The 13,896-nt window shown below is 41.8% G+C and overlaps 1 protein-coding gene across 26 annotated transcripts in view; it reads left to right on the forward strand.

Annotated features, from left to right (window-relative positions):
• Window positions 1–13,896, forward strand: part of DLG2 (discs large MAGUK scaffold protein 2) — a 1,980,468-nt gene that overhangs the window by 1,768,496 nt on the left and 198,076 nt on the right. The window contains exon 1 of one of the 26 annotated variants that reach the window (XM_032852949.1): window positions 7,718–8,031. The exons of the other annotated variants lie outside the window; for them this stretch is intronic. The gene's annotated coding sequence lies outside the window, so the exon portion shown is untranslated. Of the gene's footprint in view, window positions 1–7,717; window positions 8,032–13,896 lie in introns of those variants that run through there. 26 annotated transcript variants of the gene reach the window in all.

Here is a 13,896-nt window from a genome sequence, read left to right on the forward strand (position 1 = left end):
GCTCTATGAAATAGGTTCTACTCTCCCCATTTTATAGATGATGAACCAAGAATCAATGTGGAGAAGTTAAGCAACTTGCAAAGGTCAGCTTGAATGAATCAGGACTGTCTAACTTTAAAGCATGACATTTTCCACTTCAGCCATCATTGCATTGAAGAAGTTCATGAAAAGGGAACCATAATTCTTTGGCATTCCTAATCTCTGAAGTCAGTCACTTTCCCATTATATGTTCTTAGGTTACTGAGTGGCAAATGGATAAAATTCCACTCCTCCAGAGATCCATGATCAACTTCTTGCCCCTACTTCTACCCAGGACCTTTGTGTATCACATGCTTCTTACTCTGAGTGGCAGGTCCTTAATTGGATATCTCCTAGTTACCCATCAAGATTCAGCTCAGACATCACCTCTTCCAGGAAGCCTGCCCCCATCCCCACAAAACTAAATTGGATGACTTTTGTCTAGGCATCTGTAGAACTTTAGTGAAAGACCTTATAAAATAAGCTATATGCTGTGTAGGTAGCTGTTATCTGCTCATTACTCCCTAGAATGGGAGTCCAGGGAGCAGAATATGTGACCCTGATTGTATTGTTCCTCTGGCATTCAACGTAATTGCACAGTGCCTGCAACATACCAGGCCCTCCATTAATACTCATGGAATGAAGGAATTCCTTCTTCATTGATCTGGAGTCTGACATAACTTTGGCAAATAAGTGGGTTGAAGTGTGTCTTTACCAAATCTCCTAGGCTAGGACAAAATAGTGGATATAAATTAGATTATAGGGGACCAGATAATGGAAAAACAAAGAAAGCAATCCTTTCATTGTGTATGAAAGCTTTTTCCTTCTGGGTTTCTCAGAAACTAAGGAGGATACAGAGACTTGAATCAATCAAATTTATATTAAAATGCATCTGATGTATCAATATAAGTCAATTTATATATATGTATAAGCATATATATGTTCATGTGGGTGCACATATATAAACCCACACATATTCATGAGCATGAATTCATAAAAATAGACTACCACTATTTTTATAAGCTGTCTGTTGGATCACAGCAGTCTCAGCAAAAGGATAAAGTTCATTAATACTCTCCAGGTTGGCTGTTCCTCCAGAGTCATCCAGTTGCTTTAAATCTCCTGTGGTTGGTCATAAAGCTATTTCCCTCTTTACCTCTTCCTTTAAAAGGAGCTAGCATTACTGAGAGCTTTTGCAACGTTATACTCAACAGAGGTGATCTCATTTAATCCTCAGATGTTTGGACAAATCCATAGGTCCTGAACCCAAAGAAAATGGGTCAAAGCAAAAGCAAGTCAAGAATTTTACTAAAGTTAAAAATGCTCAGTAAGAAAGCAGGAAGAACAAGGGCAAGAAGACTAAGAAAAAGGGGTGCCTGGTGGCTCAGTGGGTTAAAGCCTCTGCCTTCGGCTCAGGTCACGATCCCAGGGTCCTGGGATCGAGCCCCACATCGGGCTCTCTGCTCAGCAGGGAACCTGCTTCCCCCTCTCTGCCTGCCTCCCTGCCTACTTGTGCTCTCTCTCTCTATCAAATAAATAAATAAAATATTTTTTAAAAAAAGACTAAGAAAAAGAATTATTTTAATTTCAGTTATAAATTAATATTGCTAAATTCAGTTATATAAATTTGTCACATGGGATTATACCAAATTAATTTATCGGTAATAAAGTGAGAGAGTGTGACCATTAGCACAGACTTTTTATCAGAGCAGGGAGGGGTCTTTTCTGTTGATGGAGAGAAAAGCTTTCATCCCACCACCAAATGTTGCTACATGTGAAGGGCTTTCTTACTCGTTGAAAGGGGACAGCGTTAGAATAGTTGTCCCAGACTTTTATAATTCACAGACCAGAAACATTTCAGAACAAACTTTTATAGGCCAACAAAACTGCCAGCTTAATAAATAAATAAAATGAAGAACATGGGAAGAAAAAAAAAAAAGCAAACGGGATTGAAAAACTAAGATCTATTCTCACCATCATTTCAGAAATACAAAAACAACTTAATAGGAAGTAGCAAAAAGATAGAACAGAGTAGGAAGGACAGAATCTTTTAATAAAGGAAGTTCATTTTAGCTTGGTGAAAACCAGCACACCCTGCTTGCTTCTCTCATTCTGCCCCGGAGGGTCAGGGACCAGCCTGTAGAGACCATTGCCTCTGCTGTGCCTAGGTTTGAAGTCATGCACATCCTGATTTAAGTTCAGGCCCTACAAATTCCTCACTATGATGCTTGGAGCCAGGTTACTCCACTTTTCTGACCTGGGATTTCCTCCCGTGTCAGATGAGGGTTATATCTGACTGACTATATTAATTTCCTAGGGCTGATATAACAAAGTATTACCATCTAGGTGGCTTAAAGCTGTGTAACAAAGTATTACAGTCTAGGTGGCTTACCACATCAGAAATGTATTGTCTCATGGTTCTGGATCCCAGAGTCTGAAATCAAGTCGGCAGGGCCGTGTTCCCACTGCAGGTGCTAGAGGAGGATCTGTCTCGGGCCTCTCTCCTAGCTTCTGGGAGTGCCTGGGCTTTCAACATTCTTTAGTGTTCTTACTAGGCACATACTTGTTTCCAGATTTCTCCCTTTTATAAGGATATTAGTCTTACTGGACTATAGACCCACTCTACTCCAGTAGGATGACTTCTTATTACACAATCCGTCTTCCAAATAACATCACAATCTGAGGTATCGGGGGGGTTAGGACTCCAACATACGAGTTTTGGGGGGATAAAAGTTAACTGATAGCACTGACCAATCTCATGGAATTGTATCAAAGCCGTTCACAGGACAGGCTGAAGGCTTTGTAAAGTACCAGAGCAAAGTAAGTGTACGGTTTCTTTTGTTTTGCTTTTTTTGTTGTTTTTGTTTTTTGTTTTTTGTTTTTTAAGACTTTATTTATTTATTTGACAGAGAGATAGAGAGCACAAGTAGGCAGAGTGGCAGGCAGAGGGAGAAACAGGCTCCCTGCTGAGCAGGGATTCCCGATGCAGGGCTCAATCCCAGGACCCTGGGATCACGACCTGAGCCGAAGGCAGAGGCCTCAACCCACTGAGCCACCCAGGTGCCTTATGTCTGTTTTTTCTAAAAAAGTTTATAACTGAGGAATTTATGATTTAGGGACAAGAGGCAATTTACAGAAGGATATGTAACTAAGAATTAGTGAAGTTAGGACTTTGAATGGATCCACTTAATATTTTAAATACCTGTTATGTGGCACGCCCTATTCTAGAGCTAGAGATTTAGCCTTGAATAAAATAGACAAGGTCCTTGACCTCATGGAGCTTACATTCTAGTGAGGGGTGGATAAATGTTAATGAAATAAACAAGTAAATGTATAACATACACTGAAGTAGAGATAAGTACTCTAAATACAAATAAAGTCCAATAAGGGAGGATCAAGTAACAGGGGAACGGAAGATGACCTTCTCTGTAGGATGTCAGAAGACTTCTATGAGGAGACCTGTGTGAAGGTTCCAGACAGCAGTGCAGGGGCCGGTTCTCAGTGAAAGGGGAGCCAGTGAAGGGAAAGGAAGTGAGTGAGAATAGGGGGGGTCTGATTTTTGTTTTAAAAGAATCACTTTGGCTGCTGTGTGGACAGTAATTTGTAACAAGGCAAGAGTCAAGTAAAGAAACCAGTAGGAGATGAGTGCAGAGATCCATGTGAGAGCTGGGAGTGGTATAGACTGGGGTTAAGAGGAAAGATCTGTGATAAATTTGGAAGACAGAATTATAGCATTTGCTGATGAAGAAGATGTCGGGTAGAAGATAATAAGAAGAGTCCGGAACAACTGCCAGGTTTGGGACCAGAGCAACTCAGTGAATGATTATGCCATTTATTGAAACATATTGCGGGTACACCAGATTTGGGAGAAGAAACCACAGTTTGGTGTTGGACATTTTAAATGTGAAAAGCCTATCAGATGGTCAAGTGGAAATTCTTAGATGTGATATGCAACTCAGTGTAAAAATCTGGAGTTCAGGGCACAGTTTGGGATTAGCGGTAGGTACTCTGTAGGGGGCATTGAAGCCTTGACTGGCTGTTACGGTTTAGCAAGTGAGTGCAGCTAAGGAGGTCTAATCATGAGCCCTTGGGCGCTATATAAATTTTAGAAGATGGGAGAAGGACCCAGCAGGAGAGACTTAGAGAAGGATGGGTTGAGGAGGTCAGAGGGGGTGAGAGGGGGTCTCAGGGACCAAGTTAGGACAGGAGTTGATTCTGGGAAGTTGTAACGAATTGTGCCAAAGGGCTGGGAAGAGATTGAGTACACGGGACTACCTGGCCGTTGGTTTTGTTAGTGTGCCGGTCATTACTTACCTAATAAAAGCAATTCTGGTGGGATTTGGGGGTAAAGAAGTCAGTTAAGGAGAGAAGAGGATAGGAGGAAGTAAAAACGATATGAACAGGCACTTCTATTTTGTGTTCTCTGCTACCTCAATTTCTTAAAATCAGTAGTTGTAACAGTTCCGAGAGCAGGCTCTGCAGTCTTGGACTGGTCATTATTCTGACTGTGCCATTTATCAAATCACCTAACCTCCCCAGCCACAGTGTCCTTATCTACCCAATAGGGATAATAGTATAACCCATTTGAAAATGCTGTGAGGGTTAAGTGAGATAAGTAATAAAGTTTAACACCTTGCTAGCCCATCAGTGTCATGATGAATTTTGCTCAATAAATATTACAACTTTCACTAATGTCAGCCAAGTGCTGGTGTAGTCTCAAGGCTCCACACAGTTTATTCGGTTTGGGAGCCACTGGTAGCATGAGGGAATAATTATGACAGAAGACATGTTACTGTATGAGGGCACCAGGGTGGCTCACTCGGTTAGGCATCTGCCTTCACCTTAGGTCATGATCCCAGGGTCCTGGGTTAGAGGCCTGCACCCAGCTCCCCACTCAGCAGGGAGTCTGCTTCTCCCTCTGGGCCTCCCTCCTCTCTCTGCTCACTCTCTCTCTCTCTCACAAATAAGTAAAATCTTTTTAAAAAGAATATATGTTGGTTGGGGCACCTGGGTGGCTCAGTGGGTTGAAGCCTCTGCCTTCGGCTCAGGTCATGATCTCGGTGTCCTGGGATCGAGCCCATCAGGCTCTCTGCTCTGCAGGGAGCCTGCTTCCCCCTCTCTCTCTATCTGTCTGCCTCTCTGCCTACTTGTGATCTCTGTCTATCAAATAAATAAATAAAATCTTTAAAAAAATATATATGTTGGGATTATCCTTGATATGGGAAGAGAGCAGTATGTTATAATGTAAAAACTATAACACTCATCTATATAAATTCTCCACGGGGTGTGTCATGGCAAAATAGCCAGACAGTACAGGGTTATATACAAAGAAATGGCTCTAGCAGAAATTTTGGGGCATCATGGCAGACGAAGGGTCTGGAAATCATGGAAAGATTTAGAATAGACCAAGCCTCATCAGGCCATAGGGTGGATAACTGACGTATCAACATATAGGAAATAACCATTTACCTTGTAGTTAATAAATAGTTATCACTTATTTATTCTTTGCTATACACGGTGTTTACCCCTGGCCTTTCTAACCATTTAGAAACTCAAGTCCCTCTCTCCAAACCCCCAATTATGTTGCATACCTCTGTTCCTACAGTGCCTGGTATTAAGTATGGTCATGAAAGAGGGGGGCAACTCATCCATGCATATTCCAGACCTCCTAGTAAGATGCTTATAGGGAAAAATAAACGAGGAAGGGAGAGTCTATATGTGAACAAATTAACGTGGCCCTTGAGTCATTCTCTAGAAACAGAGCTAGGAAAATCTCTCCTGTTTAAGTCTGCATAGTCTGGAACGTTCTAACATTACCTTGTCCCATAGAGGGCTATCACTGATGTTGCTCAAGGAATGTTGATTGCATACGTTGAAGATGGCAGATTCTTAAATGGATGGATGGATTTATCAGACTGAGAGCTCACAGGTGGCCAAATGCTAGGGCATATTGACTTAGGACAGGAGTTTGCAGTGGAAGCTTCGAGAAGGAGATAACCTGTCTCCTTTCCTGGCGTACTTTGACTTAATGGCAGTAGAGGTATAGCCGTGTGCAGAAATTCACTATCATGGTGAATTTTGTGACAGGTACTTGTTTGAAATAGGTGACGTTAGCCCAGCTGGTCTCACTGTGAACACCAAATGACTGAAAATATGCTTTCCTGGGCTGGTGAGTTCATTTGACTAACAGTGGAGGTGGGGTAGAGAGACGCTACTGAGCTGAACAGGCAACCACGAGCAGAGCCCCGGGCCTGCTGTTCTCCGGCAGGGAGCCCGGTATTCCCGATGACATTCTGCCGTCTAGATGATGGACATCGCTGAGGCTGTTGCCCCTTCTTCACAGGCAGGCAGATGGGAAGACTCCTTGGCAAACACCAGTTGACATTTTAAGAGACAGTATAAAGGGAAAGTGAGGCAGAAATCCATTTTCCAAAAAGAAGTATGCTAAGAAAAATAGCGGTTTAGGGTTATGTACTGTAAGTCAGGCACTGTACTTTCTTCATCTCGCAAGGTGAGAATTAGCAAACCCATTTTATAGATAAAGCAACACATTTTACAACGAATTAGTGGCAAAACCACGGTGTAAACACAAGTCCGTTTGGTTCCAAAACCAAAGATGTTTTTCTAATTTCGAAGAATGGCCATAGTAAATAAATCTGCTCCCAGTGCTCATTGGCCTCTGAGAATTAAGTAGGAAACTCTGCTTGGGAAGGGGTGATATGTTTTACAGTGTGGGCTCTGCAAGCAGCTTGCCTGGAGTCGGTTCCAGCCCTGCCACTGAGCAGCTGGGATCCTGCTCGGACTTGTTCACCTCTTTGAATGTCAGTTTTCTCATCTGCCATATGCTATTCACGATAGCTAATACCTACCTCATCAGGATGTTTTGAAGATTAAATGAGCCTAAGCACCTAGAACACTGCCTGACACATAAGAAGGACTCAGCAGTAGCTCTTCTTATTATCAAAAACATGTTTTCCAGCGCTGATATTCAGTGAATACATAGAAACAGTACTGACCTTGTCAGCGAGGAAGCAAAGAGCTCAGGCACTGCTCTGCTCCTCCCCACAGCCCACCTAATAATGATTTGGGGTAAGTCAATGATACTGTTACTGATTTCTGCATCTCTTCTCAGATCCAGGGCTGCCATGCTCTAGAGGTAGCATAGTAGGGTAGAACAACACCGTTTTTGACATCAGAAGACTTGGGGTTGGGCTTCAGGCTCAAATCACATTTGGAAACTGTGGGATCTAGGCAAGTCCCTTTATCTTTCTTGCCATGGGTTCCCCATCTGCACAGTGAGCAGGTGGAACTCCCTCATGGCCAGGGTTCCTTGAAACCCCTGGATTTTGGTGAACAACCAGCAAAGTCCCTTAACTCCCTGAGCCCTGGCAGCTCATTTATACCGTAGCGCTACACCTCTCCTGGTTCCTGAGAGGCTCAGAGAGAGCGAAAGTGTCTGGTACACTGTGACGTGCTCTGCAAACATGAGGGTTGATCTTTACAGAACTGTGATGAGAATTAACCCCGAGTACTGTGGCCCGTGAGGCATACATTTGAGATGCAGGGGCTTTTTGCATTTTGCCATCCTTGCCTACCCCCCACTGGGTTGGGTGGATCCACCTTAACAAGGTGTGGGGGAAGGCGAGTGGAGCATGGGGGTGCAGTAGTGATGGTGGGAAAGCGTCTTATTGGTTAATGCTGGTACATCCCCGGCACCAATTACTGTGACTGCTCCTAAAGCTGATATATTTATCAGGATGAGTTACAAGGAAGTCTATGTACCCAGGGAACAAGACGGCTGCATGGTCACCCCCTGTGATGTAAAATATAAGAGTCTAGGAGGGGCTGTTTTATAATTCATCAGGTTTCGCTAGTGAGTTCCGTTGGAGTCTTAGTTATAAAGGCAAGTGTGAACCGGACGGCAGACAGGAGAACCTGGCACCAAGAAGACGGAGAAGCTGCCTGTGGTGCCTCCTGCCTCCTCCCTGCTTTGTTCCAATAATTTTGTGCTCGGTAAGTTCCCTGGCTTTGCAGCTAATCGTTGTCGTTGAATAAGCTTGGCAAATGAATGTGTAGTTTGGAGTATGCACTTGCTGTCAGAAGTGTGTGTCAGTGTTTGGGCTTCTGACAAATTCCACAGTTCCCTTTAATGAGCAAAATAGCTTAAAAGATGAAACAAAACCCGACAAATCAATTATTCACCTTGATCCTTGGAAGGCTGCTTTCTTTGGTTGCTAAAGTTTCTCAGGTTTCATTCTGTCAGTTTCATTTGTTGGAGGAGCTTTGAAAAGAGCAAGTCTCTTTGTCACGAAAATTGTTTTTCTTAGCTGCCAAAAGGAGGTACGTACAGGGTGGTTTGACCATCCCCACCCCCAGCTTACTCTCCCCAGCAATCGGTAAATCTTAAAACAGACCGTTTGCCTGGTAACCAGCTCCAGCAGAGCTGAACCTGTGCAAGGCAAGATTCAAATTGCAATCTTTTGTGTGAACAGAACCGAGGGGCTGTGAATAATTGTCATTGTGGAGAGGATTGTGAAACTCGGTGTGGTGGTAGTCCCTGCCTTTTGCTGGGATGGGATCAGAATCCGGAGGAGATTTGCATTTGGCATGCCTGTTGATGATGTGAAAAGGGAATGAAAGAAAAGCCTGGTTCGTGTGGAATGAGCGTTACAACACACCCGTAGGACAAACAAATGCACACGGCATGACTGTTGAATTTGCGTAACTTGTAATTGTTTTCTCTAGTTTCCTATTCCCGTTAAGAATTACCTGAAGCTGCGTTTTGATCCTCACTGGGTATGCTCCAGGTCCTTGATCTGGATCCTGGTGAGGGGCAGGGTGAGCGCTAACTCCTGGTCAGCTAGCCATAGGAAGTCTTTTCCTCCTCTGAAGGAGAGAAGCGAGAGCTGTACCTTCCCGGACTCCTTTCTGCTGTGTTCTTTTGCCTCTGTCCAATCTCATGGAAACCAACAGCTTGACGTACATTTTTTCTTCTTTTTCTTTCTTTCTTTCTTTTTCTTTTTTTCTTTTTTTTTCTTTTTGCAGTAACAGATTTAACTGTGTCATATGGCATATTATATATGGAGAGGAATAGCAAGACATTTTTCTGAATGTTTAAGTGCGTCTGGCTTGTTGACATTTGCTTTATTTCCCCAGCAAGGAGCTACTGTCTTCCGAACCCATACATGTTTGTCTGTCCGAAGTGTTTACTTTACGCATAATTGCACTTTCTCTTGGCATGTAGACTCTGAGGATCCGACAAGAACATCCTCTTTATCCTCCAGGAAACAACTTGTTTTAGCATCTCTCTGAAAAGAATGATGCATTTATTTTTCACCAGGGGCTTAGCTTGCTCTTGCTTTTTCCTGATAAAAATTGTGGTCATCAGTACCGCTATGCTTCCGATAAAGTTATTTCTCCTTTCCTGGTATACTTTCTGATTGCACCAAAACTTGGCAGATTTGGAATGTGGAATATATCTTTTGGCAGGAACACATTTTTCAGGCATATTTCTTTTGTCCATAAATAGCTTTTCCATATTTTCCATTTCTCTGAAGAAGTTCTGTTTAAAAGACCAGAGGAGTGATGTATTGTGGTTGGCACTTAGGGGTGTGTAACCTGAGACTTGGTTTCTAATCTCCAAAGGGCTGCCCCACATGGGGTCTGTAAAATGTCTTTTCGTCTTATGTTCAGCTCAAAGCCTCTGGGCTCCAGCACTAATGATTAAGGTAGCAAATTCAGCAGATCCTTGCAGGTATAAACAAACATCTGCATCTGAAGGTCTGACCAGTCTGTGGGGCTTTGTAAAGCTCGGGACACACAGTTGAAGGTTCCTGAAAATGTTAATATATTTTAATGTCAAGAACAATCTAGTTGTAAAATACTTTTGCAAGGTATCATACATTGGATTTTATTGTGCCACATTTTTTAAAATCACACAACAGAGCCCATGGTTTATTTTGTGGTTGTATCTGGGTTTTGATCCAGTGTGGTTTAATCGAGAAATAAACCACTGTACCGATCTCAGTAAACTGAGTTTCTTCTTATTTGGTGGTGGTTTTTTCATCTTCTCCACCCACCAAGAATAAGATCTATTTATAGCAACAAAAGAAAATTTAGCATGAGTTATTCTCAATTAAATCTGCAGCAAGACAAACATGAACTGTGACAAGAACCTTCTGAGAAAGCACATACGCATGAAAATACGTCTCTCAACAAAGGATTAAAAGCCAAAGAGGCATTAACATTTTGCCTATGTGACATATATCATTTTCTTTGAGAGAGGTTGGGAAGGGTGAAAGGGGGAGAGGTTTAAAGGAGCTCTTCAGAGGCTGGCTTCCGCTGCGTGGGAATGGAAAAGGGCAGGAGCTTTGTGTGGCCATGGTCCACACCTCACGCTCCTTATCTGACGAATGGGGGAGGGGAGAGTTAGGAAGGTGACTCCAGGGAAATGTATATAAAGCGCCTGGTACCCTGTGTGGCACAAAGGGGACCCAGTAAAAGGTAGTCGTTCTTGTTACGTGTTGAATTTCACAAAATATGTTAACAACGTTTGATGTTGGTTTTGAAAGAACTGTACATAGTAAATAGGAAGGTTATAAAAAATTTTTCTTGTTCGTAAGATATAGTTCTTATAGCTAATCTGTTTTTGTTTTTGTTTTAGAAACCTAGTAAAGATGGTGTTATCACCTATCAGTGTACTTTTAATTAATTCTCAGAATGGCATCCAAAATCCTTATGTTATTCAAAGAACAAACTTGGTTTCAAATAGGGACCATGGAAGCAAACTGATGTCAGATAATATTCTAGCCTTCTAAGTTTTTTGCTCAGGAATGATTAGGTCGTAACTCCGGCCTTAACACTGCATTAAAGTACCTGATTATTATAATAAATATCATTTATTAAGTCCCATGCAGAATGCTCAATGTCTTAACCTTTATTTTCTCATTTAGTCCTCATCACTCTCCTACTAGGTAGGGTCTCTTTTGCTTCCCATTACCAAATAAGGAAATGAGATTAGAGAAAATCTCGTTTAAATACTATTAATTTAAATTGGGGCATGGCAATATCAGAATTTGAACTCAGGCCTGCCTGACTTGACTCTATACTGTAACTACAATACACTGAAATTATCCAATAGGGTTTGCTCAGCTCTACATGTTTCCATTTTGAAAATTTGACCCTATATTCTGCTTTGATTATTCTCCCCACATACTTAATTAACCTCTATCAATTTAGGGGGTGTTAAAAAATATTGAAGATTTCCTTTTCTTTTGCTCTCATATTTGTTCTATGCCAGTCAAGATCCCATTTCCCTGAGCTCTCTTTATAATTCTCACCAAAACATAAAACTTACTATAAAAAGATATAAAAATTTAAAAGACTATAAATTTACCAAATTCAAGATAAGGTCTAAAGGTTACCCTGAATCACTACTGCCTTTGACCTGGGCAGCCTTCCTCTACAACCTCTGATTTTAGAGGAGTCTGTTTGCCAAGAGGTGGGCCCATTTGGATCTTGCTCTCTAGACCATATTCTGGATAAACAGAGCCCCAGAATTTCTTCCCCAAACAACCCTGAGTCCACTTCCAGGAATTGTATACTGTGCCCACCCCTGGGTGTGAAGGAGAACCAGTAGGCTGCTATGTGCCTGGGAGTGGGGGATGAGGCTAAGGGATGGGAATTTGTTGATCAGAGCTCAGACTCGTGAGTTGGGATGTTCACACATTGACATGAAAGTCCGTTTGTGGTGCAAGAAGAAACACTGGCAAAGAAGAGGGGCTGGCCCAGGTCTGGGGACCTCTACTTGTGTTCTTGCTCTGGGCCCCCAAAGTGTTAGGGACCCACAGACCTGTACCCCTGGGGATAAAAAATATATTATATGTTTATTAAAAAAAAAAAGTGTTAGGGACCACCCTACCCTGTGCTGAAGAATATTTCCTTATATTGCAGAATAGTGAAGCTAAAATTCCAGTGGGTTGGTGTTGTGGGGCTTTTGTTTGTTTTTGCTTTTTTTTACCTTTTTCCCCATTAAGCCAACAGAAATCGCTTGAACAAGAAAGTGGCCAAAGCTATGAAGATCTCAGACTAAAAGCTTTTTAGGTTCCATTTTGGAACTGACAGCAACATGATCTATCGAGGCTACACATTGGCCTTCCTTCTAGTTCAGAGGCATAGACAGATTTTGGAGGGTCAGCTGGAGGAAGACTCTCTGCTATTTATCTTTTTATGCCATTTGAAAATACAGCAGCTCAGAGAGACTGTTGTTAATTTCAGGTGCCCTTTTCTTATCTCTAGTTTCAAATTGTGGTTGTAACCCTTTGTGGTATGGACTCATGGAAGGCTACCTGAAGCATCCATGTGGGACATGGCCTTACAGGCTGTGAAAAGCAGCAGTGGCATGGAATGGCTCTGTGTGGCCTTCGGTCATTATCACAGCCCCGTCTTCTGTCCAGGCCTCATGCTCGCAAAGGCTCCTTTTCATTTTCTATTGTATTGGATACTAAGACCCTCCTAAGAAGAACTAACAGCCAGGAGTCCCAGGTAGCAAAATCTCTAATTATTATGAATCTTTGATGATTTAGGGTTGTTGTTGTTGTTGTTTTCTTTTTAATGCAATAGAAGCTGCTATGCAATGAAGAGTAATTCTTGGTTTTGTTTTTGTTACTCTCCCTAAAGTAGTTTCTAGATGGCGAGGCAGAATACATCTTGGGAAGTATTCCTTATACCGAATCTTACAACCTTGCTTTCCTTATCTATAAAGCAAGTATAGTAATTCCTGTCTCAAGGCTGTTGGGAAGATGTAAGTGAGAAAATTCATGTCCCAATAAACAGCTATTCCCTCCGCCATGTGGAAACATCTGGCACAGCAAATATTTTACATATAGTGTGACTACAGTAAATGTTGACTCAATCTGAAAGTAAAACAGTTAGGGACACTTGGGTGACACAGTCATTTGAGCATCCAACTCTTGATTTCGGCTGAGGTCATAATCTCAGGGTCATGAGATCAGGCCCCACGTTGGGCTCCGCACTCAGTGCAGAGTCTTCTTGTCCGTCTCCCTCTGCTCCTCCCCATGCTCTCTCTCTCTTTCTTTTCTTCTCTCTCAAATAAATAAGTAAAATCCTAAGAAGAAAAAGAAAAGAGAATATAGCAGTTAAGCTGACGACTCTTTGACGACCAAGGTGTACACCATAATTTATTTTGCCCAGCAGAGGTGGTAGTAGGAATGGTTCAGGGAGATAAAACACCAACAAAAACAGGACAAAACAAAATTTATCATTTAGCCACTACATTGGCAACTCCTGACAATGTCCAACCTGGGTAGTGATAATGCCATTGATTTTTACCTCCTTTGTTTATGTTTTATGTATCTTTTGGAACTTTGTAATGAGCATGCATTGTTTATACAATTAGGAAGAAAAAGGAGAAAAAATATTTTTAGGGAATTGGATTAAAGTGGGAAAAGGTGATGGATCGATTGTGCAAGATATCTAACTCTATGGATAAGCCAAGTCAAATATAAAAAAAAATATTCAAAATACTTGGAAAAGAGATGTTTTCCAGTCTGAATAATCCAGATAAGCTTATTTTATTTATTTGTTGAGGTGGTGGTTTTTTTTTTTTTTGTCTTTTATTACTCATTTATTAAGCATAGACTAGTGCCAGATGTTCTGCTAGGTGCTAAGATTACAAAGATGAAAAATTAAGATCTTTAAACTCAAGGGGTTTATAATCCAAGGTAAAGGAAGTTATGAGCCTACAATTTGAACACAGTGTGAGTCTCACTGTGTCATCATAGGAGCAAGTAAGCTTTCCCTCTAGTACAAGTAACAGAAACAACCATGACTCGAACTGACTTGCTCAGTAAAGGGAAT

This window comes from Lontra canadensis, unplaced genomic scaffold, assembly GCF_010015895.1.
Source record: "Lontra canadensis isolate GAN:19392208 unplaced genomic scaffold, GSC_riverotter_1.0 scaffold7, whole genome shotgun sequence".
Lineage (NCBI taxonomy): Eukaryota > Metazoa > Chordata > Mammalia > Carnivora > Mustelidae > Lontra > Lontra canadensis.